The following is a 25,994-nucleotide window of genomic DNA, read 5'->3' on the forward strand; positions in this document are numbered from 1 at the left end:
TATGAGCAATACTAGATTCCTAGAGAAACTCGACAAGGACAAAAGCATAAACCAAGAAAATCATCTGCCTGTGACAAAGGTCCAACAATTGATTATTCATTGCTCATTTAAAATTGCACATCTCCAAGTACAACCAATTGCTCACCAGCTATCCTAGATTCACTCCAACACATGACATACAAAATTCATGGCAAAACACTAGGCGGAGAGAGGAACCAAGATAGGTAGGATCTGCTTGCAAACATCAACAAACGGCTTGGCGAGCACAGCCCCACTCTGCAACCTGTCATGCTTCATGCCTTCCAAATAGGGAGTGAACATTGTTTCTGCAATCTCTCTGCATGCAAGGACCAACAAATGCATCAACACAAGACAATCTGGGCTCTGACAACCACCAATCCAAGCCTCCAAGGACTCGGTGTCGTGCACCGTCTCATCACTGAACAAATTACCAGACACCAGTCACCACGGCAGAGATCAAACATCCACGAACCGGATAGGTTACCGTCCCAACTCCCAAGTAAGAAAATGCAAAAAAAAAAAAAAAAAAACTGATCTAACCTTGTGGTATTAGCTCCGAAACTCAAAGCACATATACTAAACAGAGAATAAAAAAAGATGACTTAAAACTTCATGATCCTGGAAATCTGTAGAACAGAACAGTAAGTTTGTTTTCTCAAAATGGCACCTACTGGAAAAAAAAACTGTTTGGGCAAACATTCAACAAAAAGTAAAGCAGTGTGTCTTCATCATAGATCATACTTGTTTAGCATGCAAAGCAGGAAAATGGACAAAACACTGGAATGGTACAACATACTGGAGAAAATTATAAAATCCTATATGCATTTTGAACTTGCACGTGATCAGTTATTACTACTAAATTCCGAGAAACCTGGTCTGAATCGTGAACACAATTATTATACTGAGTCGTTCTGAATAAATTCAATGACCGGGTACAAGTGTTATACCTTCTTAGTGATGAACTCAGGTAGTTTTATGCAGCAGGGCGACACTCTGCTAGGTGGCAAGTGTTCTTCTTTCAAGCTGTAGTTGCATCCGTACTAAAATAAGTCATAACTGGTGAAGAGCCTGCAGTTAACAAACTATGAGTTAATCAACAATCAATAGTGCGTGGAGAACAGTAAAATTACACGCATTGATCAAACACTTAAGCTGCAGATTAGTGGATATACGAAAGATTAAAGTACAACTAACTTGAAGTGCTTAATCGGTGTGAATAATTTCCCGGAATTTACATTGTGAGAATGCCTAAAGCTCAAATGCTAAGATCTACTAACGTGGGGGCAATAGATGGTCTTGCAGCATTAACGAACTCCTGCGGAGATCACTTAAGGTCAAAACTAAAAGTGATTTGAATCACACTACACAATTACATGGCAAATAAAATAAAAAGGGCACAACTCACATAGTATTTTGATGTGGAGCAATACAAAGACCATACTAGCTGCAAACTAGAGGAAAGATGTGTAACTTCTAGATAGACAAGTGGTCTGGTGTGCTGTGTAGACTACATATCTATCCACTCTTGCCTCAGGACACAGAAATTTTGTAGAAAAGAATCTAACAGAGTTCCCTAACCTACTCATCACATTTGGCAACATACATGAGCACACCATCTCCAGCAAGCAACCATACCATACTTCCAAAACACATGATTTTTATTGTTGCATAGAGAACATGTACCAAGCGAAATATAAACCATCTATGATACTGAAATGGGTACATGTACAATACCTTCATTGAGGACTTATTCCCAGGCAGCCGCGGCTATCATAAATTCCATTGAGAATACTAACCAACCCATAGAAGAGAAACATGTGAAGGAAAATACCTAGATGACTCTATCCAGAGATGGGAGGATCGATGGCCATGGGCATAATCTGGAACTAGCGGTGCAGGACACCGGCAAGTTAAGCAAGTAGACGAGGACCTGGATGAACTACCGCCCTGCGACAGCGGCATTGCCAGTGCACCGCATCTGTCTGTAGATATCAGATATCTACACACACAAAAGAATTATTAACACCATAATCAAACTCGAAAAGTTGGTAATTGGAAGAAAGTAAATAAGCTAGTAACTTGACAAATATGATTTCCAAATCTGCAACCAAATACAAGGAAACTTCATTTGTAGATCTCATTGAACTCCCATGGAAAACACAATGCTTGGCACTGCGCTACATGGTTGCATGACAAATAAAAAATGAAGGGCACAGTCCACAAAGTTTATAGTGCTTTACGCAGCTACAAACTAGAGAAATATGTGAAAATTCTGGATAGAATGGTGGTATATCCTGTTTTGCAGGGCACATACATCCACACTTGACTCAACACCGTCCAAGTTTCCTAGCAAAATTGCTAACCCATGTCTCTAACCTATTCCTCTCATTTCACAAGAACATTCATAATGCATAATGCACACCATCTGCAGCAAGCAACCATACAAGACCAGCAGGGTTTCAGAGAGCGATATTACCCCCAAAGTGTTCTTCAAGGTGATGCCAGTGGGTGTGTCCATCCTGGACACCTCGTGCTTGAGGTCATCCTGGCCGTACAGCAGGGGTCAGGGAAGACGACGGTAGCACTAGCTTGTGTAGGACAGCCTTCTTACTCGGATATGCACAGAGCCTTGATCTCCGGCTTTGCATGACCAACCAAGGTCCTTATATGCACGAGCAAGATGAAATCTTGCGTTTTCTGGTCTGCACGGGGAGAAGAGATGAGGCCGAGAACTTACAACAGAGGCAGGTGAGCTCGACTCGGACCAGATCGGAGGTCCTCTAGCACCGGCAGTAATCGAGGATCTTCCTCGTGTCTTGTATCCTCCCGGCTATCATGACCATAGAAGCCTATAAGCGCCACCGATGTGCTTGATCCACATCTTCCCTCCTCAGCTTTCCAAGAGCACGGTTTTCCTTGTTGTACTTCTTGATCAACTTGATGAAGTAGTTCATGATTCTATGGTCGAAATCTTCACCTAGAGAGATTATACAACTCGGTTATATATATATATATATATGCATGACTCAGAGCTCATGACATGACAAACTAAACATTACTAGATCATTTTAGGTCCAGTCAAAGTAATACGCCAACTAAAAAGGATTATTGTTGGGAGCTCGTTGTGGAACCAACCAATGCATATATCACTAAACAGCATTGTACTGAAAAATATCTTTTGTGCAATTGCAACATGTGGCATCAAAATCATTTGTACTTTATAAAATCTTCACATAATCACTTTTTAAATCAATGACTATATAGCAGGTGGTAGTACACTAACCAGGCGCTTTGTATTGCCTATATGAACTTTTTAGCTGGTAGATGATGGCAATATACCAAAATTATATATACTAGTGAATGGCAGAAGAGTTTTTATACCTCCAAGAAGGGTGCCACCATTGGTGGCCAACACCTAAAAGCCACCCGTTGGCAGTGGTCAGACATCAAAAGTAACACCACTTAGGTCAAAGACAAGGATGTTCTTCTCCCTGCCCTTTTTGTCCAAGATCAGCAAGACGAAGACTTGACTTTCATGTCGGTGTGTTCGATTCCTCCTTGTCCCACCAGCAAGACGAAGACTTGACTTTCATGTTGGTGTGTTCGATTCCTCCTTGTCCCGGAAGGAGGTCAATCAGCAGCAGTTCGGCGTCCTTGTAGCCTCGCCCTTCTCCTGGAAAGAGCTGGCTATTGCTATGGGTTGATACCGATAGCGGCATGAGCTCGGGGAGGCCGGCGCTGACAAGCTCCCTGTAGTCCTTCTTCGACTTCCTGCACCCGAATCACCATAGAAAAATAAACAATTATCTCACGAAACTTGATTAATTAACCATGGCTATATCTTCTTGCAACAAGACAAAATTAATCAGCACTTCAACATGATACATTTTCCATTAAATTGATAGGTTAGAAAAAAATTAATACTCAAGCAATACAAACTCTAAAGACAATGACTATTCATAGAATCATTACTAACTTGTATGTTATCACCATAAGTAGAAAATCGGCATTTGTGTCTATATGTGTAAACAAAAAACAGAAGCAGTTTTTAAATTGCACATTAATGACTCAAATAAAACTCAAACTAGATCTTGTGAATATGCATACACAAGACCTGAAACCCGCCAAGTAACAGGAGAATTTGGTGAGTGGAACACATGGAACGAGAGGAATCACCGGATTTTTCCAGGGCGAGAACATGGGTATACCAGTTTGTTTATATACTGAAAGAAGACCCAACAACGCTACAGGTTGCTTATAGATAAAATAAAGAAGCAAACATGAAAAAATAAACATCTAAGAATGTAGGTGCATAAGCCAAGACCATTTCCTACCATTAAAATATTTAAGGATTGAAATGGTGATAATCTTATACACAACCAGCAAGGTTTGCAATAAGAAAAAGGGTGACATCACCAAGAGGGAGTAAGCATGACTTCTGAAACACATGATTTTTATTGCTGTATAGAGAGCATCTGAGCATGTACCAAGAGAAATATAAACCATCAAGGATAACGAAATGGGTAGATGCACAATACCTACAATGAGGGCTTATTCCCATGCAGCAGAAGGTCAGGGGAGACGGCGGTAGCAGCAGCTTGGGTAAGCCAAACTTCTCGCTCGGAGATGCGCGGAGCCTTGATCTCCGGCTTTGCATGATCAAACAAGTTCATTATCTGCACGAGCAGGAGCACAAGCAAGATGAAATCTTACGTTTTCTGGTCTAGACGGGGAGAAGAGATGAGGTCATGAGCTCACAACGGAGGCAGGTGAGCTCAACTCGGACATGATTAGCTTATAAGAATCTTCACTAGCCGAAATACATACAGAATTAACTCAACGATCTTAAGCTGAAACTATTTGTAATCCTATATATCTATCTTGCAATTGATCACCTCGAACATTAATTTAGCAAAAAATATTGAAATCACAACTTACTGAACATTTTCAGGGGAAACAATGTGTGTGATTTAAACGAACTAAATATCCCTTGTTCTCAACTAAATGTGTGACTATACAATCCAATGAATAGTAGTAAGATTTTGACATGCAACACTACATCAGTTACTTAAAAAGAGAAGATCCATTGCTACCAACACCCCATATGCCAGATGGCATACATGAAATACAGAGATCGAACACGAACTACAGGACTACATTGAGAGCAACATCAATGCATTCTTTCCTTCCTCAAAAAAACATCAATGCATTCACTAGTGATCAGAATTTGTGAATAAGGAACTTAACTAATCCATCCATGGCAGAGGCAAATCAGGAAGTAGTCGAAGCTGAGATACACACCTAAGATGTTTTTATGCCTTGGTTATGTTTGGCTGGCCAAAGATGGTACTTACAAACATTCAAAACACTGGAAGCCTCGGGGCATGCAAAGTTCATACCATGGATGTGTGGCCATGTATCTCCTTGACAGAGACGACATGATCCTCTCGTTCAGCTTCAGGGTGGGCCACCTCGCCTGCTTGGCTCCACTTGGTGAATCGTCCTACCAAAAGAAACCACAAAGAAAATATCTACGGCATCACATACTCCATAACAGGATGAACCATCATGTTTGTTTTATTATATCTCAAATAATTTAGTGATATCCAAATTATTTTTTCCTAGAGAACAAATTTCAGAGCTGGACAAACCTAGCACCCATCATACTTATTATACACAAACTGGCTATATTTGCATGACAAGTTTCACATCAGATCGTCATTTTTTCCTTCCTAAGATAAGCACATTTGATAACGAACATAGAAAACAAATCAGGACAAAATCATTTTGCCAACACATGTAAGGAGAATAGTACACCTCATGTACACAATTCACTATTAATGTTTACATTACGCACTGCACATAATTGGACACATTATTTAAAAACCAAAGGGAGGATTTAGCTACGTATGCACTAGGCATGTAATTTCTAAACAATGATAGACAGCTCACCGTTGGACAAAACATATACAGGAGCATGAATTTGATCAAAGGAAAGTACCAGATCATAGGACATTAGAAAATTTCACACCTCACAAGTAGCATATCTGTGAAACAACAGAAACTAGAGCACTAAGATCTGGATAGGAGCTAGCAATTAAATCAAAGTACTCCTAATCCTAAATAGCCAAATCCTAACAATTAAAAAATAATGTAAAGGAGAGAAAGAGAACCATAAACTCACCTAAACATAGAAGCATCAAAGAAGGCCGAAAAATTATGATGCAACAACCTGCTAGGTACAAAAGGTAGCATCAAAAAGGATTGTTCGAATAATTAAAGGTGACTTGCAGGAAAAGACAACAAAGAACAAAATGATAAGTCTAATCAAGGTTTGTCTCAAGTCCAATCCTAAATGATGATCATCGTTCAACTACGGTAATCCATAATAAATCAAGAGTCAACCAAATAGCAGCATGACAAAATTAACCATGATGAACCATAGGGAGACACACAAGCAATAGTATTAGAGATAGTGTAAGTCAAAAGTATGGATACCAAATATCAGGTTGTCATCATAGAGAAGTCTTCGCCATACAAAAGAATAGGAGTGGTACGATACTGCAATACAAGCACACACTAACACAATGACAACTACTCGGTTTTAACCAACGCTGCAGTGCACTACAAAAATACATTCACTGACACAAGATGTTCCTGGCACCTTCTTTGCGCAAAGGAGCTGGCAAATAAGAGAAAACATACCAAGGACGACTAATGACAGTAGGTAAATATATATATGGGAGTGTGTATATCTTGGTAATATTTTCACTGAACATGAGAACATCAAAAACATGCAACTAACACTTCTAGAGATTTGTGATGTAGCAGATTGTTTGAGAACTGTGTGGCATGGAGAACTGCATATTGTTATCGCTAACCTTCAATACAAAGATTCGCCACTTTACCAGACCACTTTGCTCTGTAAATTGGCCATCCGTTTCCAAAAAAATCAACACCAAACATGAGCCAGAATTTCTTAACCAAAACTAGAACAATGTAAAATAAAGGAGTTATTCTCCCTAGACAAAACATGATCAAGACCACACAGTACTAAACAGAATCATTCACAACCATATAACAACAAGATGAGTCTAGGAACACAATATCATCAAGTCCATTGGCTTACCAAGAATACTAGACAGGCCTAGATATCAGATTCTTAGTAAAAGACTTTTGAAAAGTTAGAGGACAAGCTATAAGAGCACTTGGAGGAAAAAGAAGAGAAACCCGACAACTTACCTAAACTTTGGAATCTAAGAGGAGGTCATTTGAAAGATCATTTAGTTTGCAATTGGCACCTTGGTGCAAGTGCTCGCAAAATCAAAATAGACCCTTGCTTGGCTCCTTGCGTCGAAGTAGTCCCTGAGAAGGTGTTGGACCTTTGGTATCCTCGTGCTACTACCAACAAGAAGAATTTCATGGATCTAGCTATTCTCAAGGCCAGCTTCATCCATGGCCTTCTTCACAGGTCCCATTGCCTTGCGGAAGATGTCATTGTTCGGCTCATCAAAACCTGCCATGGGTCAGAGCTTCCCTCCTCAGCTTTCCAAGAGCATGATTTTCCTTGTACTTCTTGATCAACTTGATGAAGTTGTTCATGATTCTGTTGTCGAAGTCCTCACCTAGATAGGTTACACAGCTCAGTTATATATATGCATGACTCATAGCTCATGCATGACAAACTAAACAGTACTATTCCATCCGTTCATAAAAGGATGTCCTAGATTTGTCTATAATTGGATTTAGACAAATCTAAGACATCCTTTTATGGACAGACGAAGTAGATCATTTTAAGTCCAGTAAAAGCAGTACATCAACTAAAGGATTATTGCAGATAGCTTGTTGTGGAACCAATGCATATATAACTAGACAGCAGCGTAATACAGAATATCTTTTGTGCAATTGAAACATGTGGCATCAAAATCATTTGTATTTTATAAAATCTTCACATAATCACTTTTTAAATCAATGACTATATAGCAGGTGGCGGTACACTAACCAACAGCTTCGTGTTGTATATATGATTTTTAGTTGGTAAATAATGCCAGTATATCAAAAAAAATACTAGTGAATGATGGAAGAGATTTTATACCTCCAAGAAGGCTGCCACCATTGGTGGCCAACATCTAAAACCGACCGTTGGCAATGGTCACGATACGAACATCAAAAGTATCACCACTTAGGTCAAAGACAAGGATGTTCATCTCACTACCCTTTTTGTCCAAGATCAGCGACACAAAGACTTGACTTTCATGGCGATGTGTTTGATACCTCCTTGCTGCGGCAGGAAGTCAATCAGCAGCAGGTCGGCCTTCTTGTCGTCTCGCACTTTTCCTGGAAAACGCCGGCTATTGCTCTGGGTGACACCGACAGTAGCATGAGCTCAGGGAGGTCGGCACTGCCAAGCTCTGTGTAGTCCTGCACGTGAATCATTATAGAAAAATCAACAACTGACATCCACCGGAACCACTGCAGAATATATCAGGGTTGGAGCTTACTGCAGAACGGCAAGGCGGAATCTTTCTCCCGCACAGCATTCCCTTGTTGAGTTCCCGAAGTCCTTCCTCTCACCGGACAATGCAGAGCCGATGGAGCTTCCTTGGGGAAGCCATTCCGGCAGTCAGAGTGATGCCGAGATAGAAACCCCTGGTTTCAGTACGCGCCAAACACGCACCAGAAGCCACGGCAACGGGTAGCTGCAATACATTAGTAAGCAAACCTCAGTGAAACAGAAACACAAACTACTAGTAAGTAGCATTACCAAACAAAATAGAAGCTTGCAAGCACTATCGCCGTCCAAATCAATTACCTACATAGCAATCTATGCATAAGCAGAAAAATCCTACATGCTTTGAATCTGATAATGTGCAAGAAAAAATCATACACTGTCTATGCATAATAAGCAACAAACAATCAAAAAATAAGCAAATCAATTTCCTACACATGTAATGCTTATGCACACAACAAATTATAATATGGAGTAGAGGTAGATAGATTTCTATCAAAACATGCATGATTCTGTACTGCCTACACATTAGACGAGAGAAAAGATACAATGCTTAGCAATAATAGATGGAGGAGAGAGAGCTCACTCAGCAAGTCAGCAGCAACTGGTTGGGGAGGGAAGTGCAGCAACATGTCAGCGACGTCGCCGACAACAGCAACTCCAGGATTTGGCCAGATTCCCATTTCGGGTGGTGCCAATTCCTACAAAAGAATATTAAGAACTAACCTGATTAAGTCTGCTTCACTACAGATAATAATTCATGAGCTAGAACCAACATAGTTGCAGCTATGCCAATTCAAATGTCAAGCATGATTTACCACCAATTAGAGATGTAACAGTACAGTTACCACCAGCCACACATGTATTTTCTACCAAACTACAATGAGAATACTACATGTAAAAATTAAGCTAATCCATATAATATGCGCTACAGATGACCGATATGCATCTATGCACCCTTGGATCCACTTACTTCACTAATCCTATTGATATGAAAATAGACTGTTCGCTCTAAGCTAGTAGAACAATAGAAAGGGCAAGCATGACTCCAGAGATCTCGAAGTACTACTGACCACCAAACACTCAAAACCTCAACCTTCTCTGTACCAACAAGCTAAGTCGGCAACCTTCTCTACACCAAAAATTGTGTTGCACTGGCAGCCAAACACACACAAAAATATTAGTAAAAGGCATCGGGAGGCACCTACCATTCCTAGTCGTTCTTGCGCCGATTTCCCGAGTGGAGGAATTCGTAAGCCGGGTGCCCTCCTGAACCAACCACCAATCCTCCACACCCGCGCCGGCACCATCATCTCCCCCTTGGGCTCTACCACCACACCGAACCATGAAACATAGCAGGAAAGTTAAGCTAAGGTTTTCGCCGCAGTAAAAAAAGAATCCACAGGGTCAACAAAAGAGAAATGGACAGGTCCAAGAGAATGCACCAGGGTACTTACCGGCATGCGGCAGCAATCAGCAGCAAAGAAGTGGCAGGTCAGAATGGGGAGGGCACCGACTAAAAGCATGTGCACAATCAGTATAGGAAAATTGTGAGAGTATGTTGAACAAAAACAAGGTTTATGCTACATGGAAAACAATAACCAAATTGGAATTCATCTCAATGAAACAAATATCGCACAACAAAACAATTTATGAGCATCTAAACTGAACAACATATATCAGCAAAGTACAACATATGACCAGGAAATATACAGTTTTGGTTTTTCTTGTGAAGCGAGTTAGATAGATTACCTCCAGGCATGTACAATGAAGCAAAGGAACATAATAACAAGAGTATGATACTGTTTGCCCGATGATAAAGACTCTAGACAGACTTCTTTTTAAGCAAGAGACAGAGGCCTTCCACTGTCAGAGACCTTACTAGTAGTATATGTGTAAACAAACAGAACAAAAAGATAAAACATAAGCAGATGATCACTGCTGCGATCCGACCCAGTAGAGATCTAAGACACATCAGCAGTATCAGTTAATAACATTCTAAATCCACAAATAAAGAAATAATCTTACGCACAGTAGCCCACAACCACGGGAATAGTGGCGAGTTATTTTACATTCAAACCAAGATGGACAGATGGATAGATTGCTGATGGGTGGATTAATTCATTGGTGCAATTGACAGCCGTTGAGAAAATAAACATAGTCGGTCGATCAATCCAAAACATGGACAGAGAAGAGAATTCCTTACAACAGCCACTTATGCTAGTGCTATGGCCAATTCATAATTTGCCAAAGCCATGTTTGGCTGATCAATAAAGAAAAAAAAAACACTAGCTTGCAATTGACATACATATACGGATACCCATCTAGGCGTAGGAGCTTCAATCCATTTTTCAAGAAGCAGCTAGCAGTATCTCAATGCAGCTAGCTACATCGATCAGAAAAAACTACCTAGGCCGCACTAAGAGATGCACTTGAAACATAGATAGGAGAAGAGGAGTTATACCTTCCAACAGCTGAAGCACGTCCATGAACATAGGCGCTGAGGCTTGCGCTCTGGATGCCGAAAAGCCCGAGCAAGCAGGGCAACATGGCGTGGCAGCGGCTTTGGTTGTCGGCGCCGGCAAGTGGGCCGATGTACAGGTCGCCGCCAGCCGACGAGCCGCCCAACTTCTCCCCGCTCAACCTCTCCGCCTCCTACAGCTAACCACCCGCGCGGCTGCTGCAATCGGACGTGAGGGTGTCGTTGGAGGCCGGCTGACATAGGGAATGACTGAGAGGAGGGCTATCCGGAGTTGCAGCCACCCCGCGGCGCCTGGATCCGCTCGCCGGTGGTCAAGAAGGCCCCGAGGACGCCGGCGTCCGCAAGGGCCGTGGTCTACTGGCTGGAAATGTCTGCTCCGCCTGGTGCAGCAGTGTAGCCATGCCGCCTCACCCCCACCCGTCACCGAGGCGCCGCGATACCCATGGACGGCAAAGACCGATCATTGACGTATTGCTCCTCTGTAACGCCGGTGGCTGGGCTAGGGTCTGTGGCGGGCGGAGCAGCGGTTCAACGGCGTTGAATCGGGAAAGGGGGAGGAGGGGGTGTCGTGGTGGTGGTCGTCGGGGAAGGCATTTGGCGTAGGAAGGCCTCGACGGTGGAAGCCCCCTCTCCATCCATCGATTGGAGGCGGCCGGTGCCCTGGGACGACCAGGAGCGGCGCTTGATTCCGCGTAAGAGCAGCGACGGATGCGGCCGGTGAACCGAACGGCGAGGCCCATCCTGTGCCTTTCCGCCGGAGCCGCGTCGTCCTGGACGGCGAGCCGACAGATGAGCCGCTCGCGGTATCCAAGATTGGGGAGCAGGGAAGTGGAGACGGGGAGCTAATCGGGTGGATGGTGGCCGGCGAGCGCTTCGCCGGTGAGGTTGGGGTTGCGCGGGCGCTGGAGGAATGGGGAATCGAGGTTGGGTGGGTGTGTTCACTTTGTGTGTTTAGGTTGGGTTTGTGTTTTGGACGGCTAAGATCGCGAGCTTGTTTCTGCTGATTTCATCGGCAACGTCGGAATTAATCGCGGCGTCAGCGTGGACTCCTCCCGGTTAATTATACGCTTCTTAATTGCTCCTTCTATTTTGTCACGAGTTGCCACACATCCGCGTCTCTTCAATTTCTACACCTATACCGGTTTACATGGCTCATTGTGAAACTAGTGAAGTCCCAAGAAATTAGGCCAAAATTTCCCTAGAAACAGCGTCTCTATTCTCTCTTAATCGCGGTAATTAATACTGCCTAATACATGCTTCAGATACTCATCATTTCCATTTCAATGGGCTACATTCAAGGGAAAGAATCGCCGAGTTGTGGTCCTTCCTTAGATTGTTTGCCTTCCGATTTTAACTGCAACAATTTACGAGAGAAAAACCAGCATTACTAGGGCCCTAAACAGAATTATTTGACCAAATCGTTAGACACCTTGTTGTCTCTAGGCGAATTTCGGGAATTTGTCCCGTGCGGGGGCCGAAGTTGTCCGGATTCTGGTGAAAGTTCGGCGAGTCCCACGGCGGAAGGACACCATTGACCAGTTTAAAGGGCCTCAAGAGTTTTTCTTAAAAACTGTACAGACAAGGCTACCCTTTAAAAATCTTAAGGGTTTAACCACTTTTACGAGATCTGTTCTAGACAATTTTTTTACCAAAACCTTAAAAGTCAGATTTTTTGGGTTTGACCACTTTTAGGGGATATGTTAGGGTTGCTCCAAGCCAACCACGCCTTGAAAAATGTTTGTCGTATCGTCAAAACTACTACAAAGTTTATTGAATGTTGTTTCCTAATTATCCATGTTGAATTACTTTATCGAGTTTCTTGCACTAAAATATTGAGCATCGAAAAAGATGAAAATCTTCTAGATGTTAGAATTTTCCTTGAGTTTTGTTGATTCCCAGTATTGGGATAATATTCTCCAAGAAGTATGGGACTATATTTATTTTAAGAACATTGTAAAATGGTTTGAATAACTAAGTAAAATGTTATGATTTAAATTTTGCAATCTTAATTGGCAAAACATGTCTTCGGTCTTTTCCCTTTCCCCCTTTTATGTAATATAATTCCTGCATTATTTGTAAGAATTCAAAATTTACAATACATTAAATGTTCCCCTCTGTAGATTTTTAAATATTTATATAAAAGCAACATTAATTTAATAGAAAACTTCCTCATTGATTGATATAAAGTCTGGCAGAGCACATGAAATAACAGTGAGTATCATTTTATGAATATAAAATAAATTAAATTAAAATTACTTGTCACACACTAATAATAGTTAAAGAAGAGGATTCTTATAAACAAAGCACATGGGATAGCATGCTAGCATAGTGGTGGTCGGCCATTCAGAAAGTCCCTTGCGGTTAATTTCGATTTCTAATGTACAAGTGACATGCCGTGGAGAAAACATCGGCTTCCCTGGCCACTACCCTGTCAAAATCATATTCATTGCTACTAGACTCACTGAAGTCACCAACATTGTCTCTTATCCTGGCCCATATAACAATTTACATACCACGGGAAATTTTTTCCCGCTTCTCCCTCGAACTCTCCCCAATCACCATCACCCCAACACATTGTCGTCTCGGTCATTAGAAGATAGTGGACCAACTCTAACACCAACCTCGCCCCCACATAACATCAACTCACTAATCAAACAGATTAACGGAACCTCTCACATAACAACTAAAACTAGAAGAGTCTTTTGGTTCATCTTCTTGATCGATCATATGTCTTGAAAGTTGAAACTCTGCCACCACTCTACTGAAGAGGTTGTATTTGGATGGAACATTCACTCCACCACTATTCTTATGTGGATCAACCAAATAGGCTACGCTTGGTGCGAGTACTACACATCGTGGGATACTACTATAGAACATGCCCCTAGCTTCATGGATGTAAAGGCATGTGGAGCACATTAAATAACACGAATTATAACTTTTATGTATATAAGATATCAATTTTTTTTAATAATGTGTCAAGCATATAATAAATAATAATCCTTCAAAATTGTCATAAACAAACTACCAAGGATATATAACCAAAGGAAAAGTTGAATCAGTGGTCACAAAGTGGATGTTTTCCTCAAAATCCAGAATCTTCCCTCCATAAAGTCAAGTTTATGAAGCAAGTGCAACTATGGAGGGTATATTGCATGTTACTCTTGACACCACATTTATATACCCATATTAGAAAACAATGCATAAGTGCAAGGGTTTTCGACCCAACCCTTTCTCACGTGATTTCATGTGCCCCATGTCTGGCTGGCTCCTCGAAATCTGCACCCTCCCCCATTTTTAATCAAAAGTGGTGAATTCCATGTGAAATTCCTATTTTTTGTGTTATAATAGGTCACATAAACATGAACAACCTAAAAGGAGGTTAAGTTCTTACAAAAGTAAGGTATGTGGACTCGGAGTGGTTTTTTTGCACTATAAGTGCATAATGTTCATACATGGTAGTCATGCGTGTGAGCGAAGTGTCATTTCAAAGTTATGTATTGGTTTTTGCTCTTTAAACCACCTTATATACCCACAGTAGGATCCCATGCAAAAGGGGAGGGTACTTGACCATTCCTCGCATGATCTCATGCATCCTTTTGTCTCATAGGCCGCACAACACCTGCCTTGTTATTTGTGTTATAATGTGCCATAAGAACATGACAAACACCAAAAGAGGCCAAATCGTTCAAAAAGTTGGGTCGGTGGCCTCAAAGTCGAAAGTTTGCACTATAAGATAGTCAATTTGTGATATATTGCATTTCTTCTTTGCATCACTCTTAAAACTAGAAGAGTCTTTTGGCTCATCTTCTCAAGCAATGACATGTCTTGAAACTCTACCACCACTCTATTGAAGAGGTTGTATTTAGATGGAACATTGACTCCACCACTATTCTTACTAGACCATGATGGCGCGTGTTGCCGCGCCCGTCCATTTTACGATAAAATATTAATAGTAGAAATACACGATGCTAGAGAACATGGATTTGTTTGTAATAATTAGAAAATATAAATATTTGAGGAACCTTGAATATTTTGATACAATGTCTGGATGTAGATAGTGCAAAGGTATATGTTCATAGCTTGATGTATAATATCACAAAAATCAACACGACGGAATGAAACTATCCAAACAATGGACACAACATTGCACAAGAAACAATGGAGCAATATGTAATAGGTTTGATCACAGGTATTACCCAAGATGTGAAGTGAGCAGATCGCTAGACCATTGTAGATGGCAGGACAATACAAGAAACACCAGGTTGCTAATTTCACAACAACCATGCTAAGTGCAGGCATGGCTTCTCTTCCTGTTTTTTCCATCAAAATAGAAAAGCAACCTTGTGAACGTCGAATGAATTAAAACCTCATTTTAGATCCAGAAAGGTGTTCTTGCAATTGCTGAGAATAAATACTTATAAAAAAGATATCTATATACAGTGACCATTTCCGTAAACCTTTCAAATATATTTTGTAAAATAGTACCAGAACATAGCATGATGTAGATACCAAATATATGCCTATTGAAATGCTTGAACTACTTATCCAGCAGTCAAATATGCATTTTATGTCACAGAACTAACATAATACCAAAATATTGTTTACAGAGCTTACCGTACTATTACTTATCATACCTATTTTATCACAATGCAAATGCTATCTTACAGAACTGGGAATGAGATAGAAGTAGCAGATGGGCTGGAAAGTTGAAAAAACTAAGCTCTCATTTTCAGTTAAATCCAATGCATATAAAGCCTAAATTCTAGTTTTCAGTTTTGGTGATTAATCCAAGAAAACAAATGCTTTTGGAAAGTTTTTACAGTACTTAGTTAGAGAGAGCACAATTTATATGGGAGATGTATATGAACTCACCTTTAAGAGAATAGTTACAAACTACTGCTAGATATGTGCACTTATGAGACTTTTGGTTTATTATGAACTTGCAGCTTTTTTGGTTCGAGTTTGATACAATGCCTCGTAGATTTTGATAGCTCGCAAATTAGATGATCATACTTCTTTAAGAGATTATCCAAAGTTTGTGTAGCTGAAGTGGTCTAGTTGCTTATCTTGCACGAGATATGTAAATATGTAATAGTGACATAAGGAAGTGAACTTTTCCTTCATTTCCCTGCATATGCCATATGAAAAACTTGAGTCAGTGAGCAATTATATTTTATTCCTAGCCAGTAATTTAGATAATTTCTGCTAGGACTGTAGAATTGTCTACATAAGAATAGTCGTGTGTAAGACCAGCTTTTCTCCTGATATCTTGCATATTCTTGTGGAGACAACAAAACAAATAAGCATTGTATTCTTCTGTAGAAACCACCAATAAAAGATCATCTCTAAGAGAAAGAGGTCTTCCTGGTATATAATGACGTTAAAGTATAGGCTCTAAATTGACATTTCCCAGCCCAAACCTATTACTTCTGGAAACAAGTTAAACTTGCATAGTAGATATCTCCATTCTCTAACCTAAAATTCTAAAACAAACCAGCAGCATGCCTTTTTCTATTGATTGTATCGTTCCAATTTTATCAGGTGCACATCTTGAACATGAGGTGTACAGTAGAAAAAGACAAGAGGATAACGTCGATAGATAACCATCATATTAACTTCTATAATCTGCTACAAAAAAATCAAGATGGATAAAAAAAAACCACAAACGAACATTCCCTGGAAGTAGCAGACATTTAATAATCATTTCTTCTTAATTTGCAGGATGTGTACAAATGGACAAACAGTAGTTCCGTTATTTGACCAAATACAAAATGTTAGAACGGTATGTGGAAACAACTACGGCAAGATGTGTTACCTCAAGGCCACTTCTCCATGCATAACCCATTTTCTCGAGGGGCAAACTTGACCAGTAAACTGAATTCAAAGAAATAGATTAGTGATTGGAATGCGCTAATCAAATCAATATCTATCACTGGCTACTAAATACATAGAATCAGACCATACAGTCAAAAGTTAGAATTTTTAAGGGTAATTTTTCCAGAAAAAACAAGGGAGTTTTGGAACTTGCAAAAGTAAAATTCTTGCTATTGCTATACATCTGCTTGTTGTCGCGGATCTACAGCACCACCTTCAGCGGCAGATGCATCTGGCAACAGGGAGCATCTTGGGGATGATGCAAGTGGCTGCAAGATATATTAATTCAATCAGTGTAAGAAAAATTCTCAATTGATCTGAAATAGCGCAACTATATTGCTGGTTCAGTGACTACCATAGTACCATTAACTGATTTAGGTGAGAGAAAGATGCAATGTCAATATTGACATTCAACTGTTCTCTAACTTCTTTCAGTATACAATGATTTAGTACACTATCTTATTATACTCCCTCCGATTCATATTACTTACACTAATATAGATATAGATGTATCTAGACACATTCTAATTGTAGATACATCTATATTTTAGTGGTAAATAGTATGGATCGGAGGGAGTAGCAAAAATAAATAAAAATGGCACTAATATAGATTGGCTTGGAATCAGGATTCAACGACTAAAACATTGAGAGTAGGTCCTGTAACAAATATGATAGTCTAGCAATCAATTTTTTTCTTATCTTATCTTTAGTCCTTACCAAAGTACTTCAATCTCCTGCAAATAGGGCTGGTGGTTGCCAGGGGATTAAGTAAGCATATCACACAAGGGGGTCAGGCGAGCCGTACCTGCAGGGGAGGAACCGCCGGCGTGGAGGGAATGCGGAAGGGCGCCAGGGCGTTGGACAACAGTGCGCCTGGGAATGCCGAGTCTAGCGGCATCTCCGTCGGGCGAGCTAGCTAGTCGCGGTGGGTGCTGCAGGCAGAGGTCGAAATCGGTGGTGCGAATTGCCTGTGTGAAGAGGATAAAGAGATCAAGATCTGGGTCAGGCCGGTTGAACGAATAACATGGACACCTAAATTAGGATCGACAGTCGGAACGAAATTATGGAAGGATTTGGCCTCCTGCACTGCCGGTACCTTGCCGCCGCCGTGCGCGTATGCATCACATCTGTTGCAGGAAGAGGAACGGAATAGGAAAGGAGCGAGAGAGAGAGCGAACGGGCCTTGGGTACAAACATGTTAGCCTGTTTGAGAGTTCCACGTTTCAGCCCGATCAACCAGAAAATGCCCTGCTCAACCCGCGGCGTAGCCGCCCTTCAATGTTGGCCGGCATAGTTATTGCGAATTAATGAAGCGGCAAGCTCCGGTAGTGCAACGATCTGGAACGTAGATGGATCAGATCGGACGGTACAGGTCTCCAAAGCGCTGTGAGGGCTCCTAACTCGTTCCATTATACTGTTACTATAAATGTGGCTCAACCTAATAGGCTAGGCTTTGGTGCAAGTACTACGCATCGTGGGATACTAAATATAGAGCACACATATAACTTTTATGCACATAAGATATCAAATATTTTATAATAATGTGAAGCATATAATAATTAGTAATCCTTCAAAAAATTTCATAAACAACCTATCGTGGATATATAACCAGAGAAAAAGTTGGATGAGTGCCCACAAAGTGGATGCTTTCCTATAAGTCTAGAATCTTGCTTCAAGATGGTCATGTTTACGAAGCAAGTGCAACTATCGAGGCTATATCAAATGTTACTTTTACACCAAATTTATATACCCATATTAGAAACCCATGCAGAAGGGCTAGGGTTTTCGACCCAACCCTTCCTCACGTGATTTAATGTGCCCCCTGTTTGGCTGGCTCCTCGACATCTGCACCCTCTAGCTTTTTTTAATCAAAAGTTGTGAATTGCATGTGACCTTCCTCTTTTTTGTGTGTTATAGTAGGTCACAAAAATATGAACAACCCAAAAGGAGGTGAAGTTCTTATAAGTGCATATGTTCATGCGGGGTAGTCATGCATGTGAGCGAAGTGTTATCTCAAAGTTATGTATTGGGTTTTCATCTTTAAACCGCCTTATATACCCATAGTAGGACCCCATGCAAAAGGAAAGGTTACTTGACCCTTTATCGCATGATTTCATGCATCCTTTTGTCTCACGGGCCCCACGATGTCTACATTGTTATTTGTGTTACAATGTGCCATAGGAACATGAAAAACCCTAAAAGAGGCCAAGTCTTTGCAAAAGTCGGGTCGGTGGCCTCGAAGTCGAAAGTTTGCACTATAAGATAGTCAATATGCGATATATTTTATTTCTTCTTTGCATCGCTCTTAATAACCTGGCCATATTTGTACCCCATGAAAATTGAGATGGTATGGCTCAGCTGCGCTCAACGAAGGTCAACTTGATGGCGTTGCCATACCATGGGAGTCAAGAATGTCGATTTTCTTGCTAGAAGTCAACCAATTCCGTATTCACATGAGGAGGGAAGGGGAAGTTAGGTATGTTTGAAGAAAATACATAGCTAGTGGATCGATGGAATATAACCTCGCATCGACGCTATTCATCATGAATCTAACGTTGTTAGGATTTTCACATTTGCACCAACAATGTTTCATGCTCAATGTCCCCGGAGTGAGACTTATAGATAGCCTAGCGCCATCATAGTTCATGCCACCATCTCCGCCACGCTCATTCCGGCAAACCAAGACGCCTCAGGTCAAGCCCTCACACGCCCATAATGGAATCAATGCCCTGATTCCATTATGGTAATTAGTTATTTGATTCATTAATCCCAACTCCGGTATATGTACTTCTAGTGAAGCTCAGTTTAAATTTTTGTGCTCGAGTGTTATGCGATTGGTAAGAATAAGTGCAATCATCGCACCTAACTTGTATACAAGTATTTTCTTTTATCATTTCCTCGCCTTGTTTGCGTGTTCTCTGGTCCATGCTAATCGCCGCCGACGTTGATATCTCCGACCGCTCTAATTTGCGATCATATGGATCAATCCCTTCCGCCTTGACTCGTGGTTCGACCATTATCCCCGATGGCCCAACCCGGCCACGCGGTCGACCTACCCCTGAATTTCCTTGACTATTTCAAACTAGTTTTGGAAAAGGAAAATGAGATCGTTGAGTTCCTCGTCACAATCATGTATGGCCTATTCTACAAGGGAGGTAAAGAAAAGAGAGTAATGTGTAGTAATGGTAATGTGTACTGAGTGGCTTGCGTTTACCAGATTCTTACGTAGCTAACCCAACACGTATTCCACGTATGTCTTGGGCACATGTCTGAATCTTTTTCCCGCGCTGAATTTTGCTTTTACCGTTTTCTGTTTTGGGCCGAGTGGGAGAAGAAAACTTGGGCCGAGTGGGCGGGCGAGCCCGAGACGAAATCCACCCGGAAATGGCGAAATCGCCATCCTCCTTTCTCCCACGCCAGATCGGCCGCCGCCGCTTTCTCTCCTGCACCAGCTCCGACCCGATGCCGCCGTCCTCTTCTCTCCTCTCCTCCCCTCCGGCAAGCATTCTACGCCGCCCCACCGGTTGACCTCGCCGGCGCCATAACCCGTTCTGCAGCGCCGGCCCTAACCACCGCTTGAACCAGCGGCCGTAGCTCCCCCCACAAGGTGCGCGACGACGAGGCACAGAAGGTGCGCGCCGGTAGCTGCTCGCCCTGCCGCTGCGACCTACCTCGCCGTCGCCGTCCGTCCATGCCCTCCCCGTCCGGCATCATCCAAAGGTCCACTTTTTCCCCTTCCTTTGGTTGGCGCTCGAGTCTCTGTTTGCTGCCATACGCTATATCCAGTGATAACTCCTCTCATCTTTACTTACTGAAACGATGTCACGATTTTGCACCACACCACCGGCAGGGAGGGCTCCCTTGGCTCGACGGCACCGACGACGGCGGGTGTGGCTGGGAGAGGACGCGTTGCTGCTGCTTGGTGTCGTCCGGGATGGGCAGGCTCGACGGCGTCGTTAATCCCACTCTATTCCTAGGATTTGGATCAGATTAACAATTATCAACTATTGGATAGCAAGGAAAGATCTTAGACCTTGTTTTTCAATTTTAATTTTTTTGGTCCAAACTAGCTAATTAACTTTGACAACAAAGAAAAATGGACGTTGCTACAGATTAAGTAACTGCTTATGTATTTGCCATAGGAAATTCCATTTCTTGTAGAAATGTGTGAAGATTGTGGTTTCTGTTTGCTTCGTCTGCACCTTAACTAGAGGATTATTTCTCTACCTTACTACTAGTTGATTAAACATGTCGGTGAAGTATGTTATGTTTCTAACTTTGACATGGACTGGATTTCTAGACATGAATAGGTATTCTTTGCTGTACTTGTTTTTATTCTGTCATTTGCTTCCGGAGCAAGTTGAATATTAGGATTTAGTTATTATTAAGCATGCTATGGAGTTTAATTAACATTGGTATAATCTGGCAAGGGCAGGAAGCTTAGTGCTACAGCTACACATGCCTCAAATTTCAGTTGCACTATTTGTGTTCAACCAAGTTATCTGGTTACATCAAAAGCCCTGTGAACCAAGTTCCAGTTGCACCTATTTACAATTCTCAATATATGTTGCTCATGGTTATTATTCACAAGTGTCTTCTTTGTTTTGTTGAAATTGTTCAAGTCACTGCACTTGGAGATTGATGCACCAATGCGGCCTGCTGCTGCTGGTGAGCGCTCTGGCCGTGTTGCTGCTGGCCATGGCTTTCTGCGCCTCCTGCATGTTGGTAGGCTTGGTTGGCACCCCCCAGCCTCGACTACCTAGTGCCTCGGTGACACTGCCCTCGGGTACCATTTTTCGGGCATTTAGGTTCCGAGTTCATTAGTAAAGTTGCTTGTATCTAGTAACACCATAGAACATCTGCTGGCATGTTTTATCTTAGCCTGAATTTATGTGCTGTGAAAACTGCTCCATGAAAATCCTAGTGTTATTTGAATATTCATGCAAATGCTCGATTTGTTTGTGAAACCCATGGGGTTGCTGAACTTGGAGGCCTTGTTTTTCAATTTTAATTTTGGTCCAAACTAGCTAATTAATTTTGACAACAAAGAAAATGGACGTTGCTACAGATTAAGTGATTGCTATGTATTTGCCATGGGAAATTCTAGTTCTTGTAAAAATGTGAGGATTGTGGTTTCTTTTTTCTTCGTCTGCACCTTAACTATAGGATTATTTGTCTACCTTATTACTAGTTGATTAAACATGTTGGTGAAGTATGTTATGTTTCTAACTTTGCCATGGACTGGATTTCTGGACGTGAGTAGGTATTCTTGCTGACTAGTTTTTATATTGTCCTTTGCTTCCAGAGCAAGTTGAATATCGGCCGTGGCCTTCTGTGCCTCATGCATGGTCGTAGGCTCGTCTGTCACCCCCGGCCTCGACTACATAGTGCCTAGGCGACACCACCCACCGGTGAGTTCGTATGGTTCCCTTCTTTGTCCTCTACGTGCTCTGTAGTACCATTTCCATGAAGCCGATTCTGTGCTCCGCCTTTTGTGGCTTGGTTCATAATTGTTGAATTTTTCTTAAGTGTTCTTAAAATTGTTGGTAGACTAAGTCTGTTTTCTATGTGAACACAGCGTTGCAGATGATTTCTGTTGACATGTTTTACATGTATGATACCATTTTGGGGCATTTAGGTTCCGAGTTCATGAGTAAAGTTGCTTGTATATGGCAGCACCATAGAACATCTGCTGGGATGTTTTATTTTAGCCTGGATATATGTACTGTGGATAATGCTCCATGAAAATCCTAGTGTTATTTGAATCTTCATGCAAATGCTCGATTTGTTTGTGGAACCCGTGGGGTTGCTGCACTTTTGACCTTTTAGTCGTCTTTGCTTCTCGTCATGTAGGTTGTTAGTTACAATATGGATAAATCAAATTGTAGCCCTTGCTCTTGAACTGTACATGTTTGTAATTTCTTTAGTTTGACTGTCATTATTTTGTTTGGGCAAACAAAGATGGTCTGCTTACCTGATTTTTCCATCTACTTGGTCCTTAGGGAAGTGTAAAACAGCAAAACTACGGTGTTGCCCACTTGTATTGACGTCGGCCACATGCCGCTGTCGGCAGCTCGTCCCTGTGTCCAGAGGCTAAGGTAATCCGCTGAAAAATCTAGTCTTTCTTCCGGATGCTCGGCAGATTTTGCAGGTTGCGTTGTTGTAGGTTACTGCCAGGAGGAATATGAATACTGTGATTATTTTGTTGATGTGTAGTTACAGCACGAGAATGTAGTGTAAACGATTGTGCTAGTTAGTGATATGGGCAGTAACTTGATGTGCCCCTGGTCAAATAGCAGGATATATTGTACAGTAGCTTTGTTGATGTGTGCATTAGCAACACTGTTGGTCTTGCTGCTCTATATATGGTTGAAATGTGTTGTGCCTATTGTGACGCTGTATGCCTATTGTGACGTCGTATGTGGTTGAACTTTGTGGTGTCATTTAGGATTTGTATCGTGAGATGATTCTTTCAAGATTGATGCCTCATGCTTTAGCTTGGGCTGTGCTAGCTTTATTTAACTGTGTGCATGGTTGGTTGCTCATTGATGCTGTGTATCTTTGCAAACCTGCCACCGAACTGGTTTTAGTTGTTCATCAAGTTTTTGTACCATTGGAGCTTAAGTTAAGTAGTTGCAGGGATGTTGAATTCCCGGTGATTGGAAATGAGAATTGGGATTGAGTTTTGGTTTTGCATATTGGACTGCAAACAGTATAGTTGTCACTGGCAATGATATTTCCCTGTTGGTTTTGCATGATTACCTTTTTTTACTAGTTTGTCAGTGCAGGATTTTTGCCACCATGTGAGCTGTTTTCTGAACATAATGCCTCTTTTAGTGTATGCAGTATTGAATGGATCTGTTATGCCTTTTAGCAGCTTTGACTTGAAGTGCTCTCTCTATATGCGTTGATGCTGTTTTTTAATACTTACTAGCATGCGTGTTCACATGTTTCTGCATAGAATGGAACATGCCCCGTCACGCGCCCGAGGCCTGTTCCCGCCCAGCAACGTGAAGGAGGCAGCTGCCTGACAGCGTCCACATCCAGTGGCGTGTCAACCGACAAGAGCATGAACAAATTAGGCCCACAGAAGGAGTAGATGGGTCGGACAAATCGATGGAGAATATTTTGGAGCAGTGTAACGCATCCCGATCCAGCATCTTGTCCTACAAGGCCGTAGCCGCCGTCATCATCCAGGTCATGTTGCTGTTCCGATTGCTTATGTACCATGAGAAGAGAGAACATCGAAATCTGCTATTTGCTTCTTCTTTTTTTCAAATGATATTGCCCACTTATGATCTGTTACTTATTAGGGCTATATTGACTATTTGCTGATTCTCCAGTTTTGCTGTACTTGACCATGTGTTGTTCTTGTTCAAGGGAAAGGCGGATGACTAATTGACATGCAAAGCAGTAGCTGCACTAGTTGGAAGTTGGAGGACCCAGTGACGTGTGAGTCAGACAATATGCCTTGTGTTTAGCACAAGCATGTGTGTTGGAGGCGGATAAGATGTGCTCTTTGTGAAGTTGATTGATAATGAACATGCTAATGGTTTCCTCTTTGTTATCTGTTGTGTTGCCTCGCCTGGATCCGTCTGCTTGGGTCCGTCATGACCGTGGGCTATGTAGTAAATCTGTTTGAGTTGTTGAGATGAGAAGTTGCAAATTTTTCTGTTGCGCATGAAGTTGCATTTAGTTGGTCTCGCAATTCTTAGTTGAATTGTAGTACTATTATATTTACACGTCGCGGGAGCTGTGTGTGAGTATAAAAGCAAACAGTTATGTAATTGTCCTAAAAATTGGTGAAGGCCATGTTAAATTCTCTTGCTAATTAACCATTGATGATATGATGTGGCTGTGCCTGCGTCCAGCGCCAACATGCTAAGTTGTGCGCCTTGCGTCGGCTCGATCTGGCTGGTTGGTTCTGTCATGACCGTGGCGTATGTATTACATACAGTAGAGATACTGTTTGAGTTGTTGAGATGAGAGGTTGTGAAATTTTATGTTTGCACGTGTAGTAGTTACATACATCTGTCTTTGGTAGTCAGTGTTTCGTATGGTTGGCCAGAAATGAAGTGTGTTCCCTGTTGTGCTTAACCTGCAGTGTTATTTTTAGTGTATTCACTGTTGCCTTTAGCTTTCAGTCTCTTCTTGTGATATACCACTTGCACATGGTATATTTGCTGCAGTAGTTTCAAGAACTCTAGATTATGCAACCCAAGGAACAGTCCCGCTGATCGTATAGTGCTTGGGAGTTCAACTAGGACTCCGCTGTGAACCTGATGCTGAAAATGCACAAAGTGATAGCATATCCCTGTTTTGTGATTCCGGTGGATCGAATGTTTTCCTGTTTATGCACAGTGCTGGATATTCAAATTAGCTTAATCTTTGTGTTGCGCAGTTCATTTGTGTTTAGCATCCAAATCTCTAGTTTTGTGTTTACATCATTTTCGAAGCAGTATCATGGTTGTTGTGGGTGTGTTCAACTGAGTTTTATTTAGGCTGGAGGTTTCATTTCCTCACTTGCTATCAATCTGATAAGAAGAGTTGTTGCTTGGATTTGGTAATGGCGGTGGCATTGTAATCATCTTGTGCTGTGTAGGACTTGTTGATCTCTCTTTTGGTTCAAGTAGTACATACATATTGGAATGCAAGTTTTTGTTCAAGTATTTTTGGTTGCTAGATCATGAGTAAAAGAATGAAGAATACATGTGTGTTTATTAGCCAATGAACACACTTGCACTCTTTCCCAGCCAGCTTAGAAGAGCACTAGATGCTCCTGTTGGGTATTTAAAGAACACTGCTGTTTGGTTTGGTTAAAATGGCTTTTGTTCAAGTTGCATAATTCATTTTCTCATTTTGCTTCTATCAATCTGATAACCTGAGTTGTTTGTAAATGTCAGTGTTTTATTTGGTGACCTGGCAATGCTTTGCTCTTGTTTTTGAAGGATAACTGGGAGAACTAAACAACGGCAGCGGTGGCATTCATTTTCGACTCCTTGTGTGTTTAGGGAAGTTTCTGGTTCCTGCGTGTGATTTCTTTGTGTAGTTGATCATGTAGTATCTCTACAAGGCGTTTGCTGGCCTGGAGTTGTCCAAGCAGTATCA

The 25,994-nt window shown here is 41.6% G+C and overlaps 2 long non-coding RNA genes and 1 pseudogene across 5 annotated transcripts; 1 reads left to right on the plus strand and 2 right to left on the minus strand.

Moving 5' to 3' along the window:
* Positions 1-47: 47 nt before the first annotated feature.
* On the minus strand, positions 48-11,934 carry LOC127341592 (uncharacterized). Of its 3 annotated transcripts, none has more exons than XR_007875647.2 (15): positions 10,995-11,934; positions 9,988-10,046; positions 9,739-9,857; positions 9,117-9,231; positions 8,523-8,720; positions 8,117-8,442; positions 7,264-7,646; positions 6,206-6,253; positions 5,421-5,524; positions 4,560-4,697; positions 3,403-3,792; positions 2,498-2,998; positions 1,756-2,020; positions 969-1,089; positions 48-337 (listed from the first exon to the last, which is right to left on the minus strand). It is a non-coding gene; the product is annotated as an uncharacterized lncRNA (long non-coding RNA). The 3 variants fall into 3 exon arrangements; XR_007875646.2 differs by having other exon boundaries at positions 1,853-2,020; positions 10,995-11,933; XR_007875652.2 differs by lacking the exon at positions 6,206-6,253 and having other exon boundaries at positions 1,853-2,020; positions 7,323-7,646; positions 10,995-11,933.
* On the minus strand, positions 6,843-6,944 carry LOC127346277 (small nucleolar RNA snoR86; annotated as a pseudogene).
* An 8,322-nt stretch (positions 11,935-20,256) lies between the features above and the next one.
* LOC127341594 (uncharacterized) lies at positions 20,257-24,673 on the plus strand. Of its 2 annotated transcripts, XR_007875654.2 has the most exons (5): positions 20,257-20,606; positions 20,737-21,672; positions 22,192-22,297; positions 22,889-22,984; positions 23,848-24,673. It is a non-coding gene; the product is annotated as an uncharacterized lncRNA (long non-coding RNA). The 2 variants fall into 2 exon arrangements; XR_007875653.2 differs by having other exon boundaries at positions 20,263-21,672.
* The last annotated feature ends 1,321 nt before the right edge of the window (positions 24,674-25,994 follow it).

The sequence above is a fragment of the Lolium perenne genome, chromosome 3 (assembly GCF_019359855.2).
Source record: "Lolium perenne isolate Kyuss_39 chromosome 3, Kyuss_2.0, whole genome shotgun sequence".
Lineage (NCBI taxonomy): Eukaryota > Viridiplantae > Streptophyta > Magnoliopsida > Poales > Poaceae > Lolium > Lolium perenne.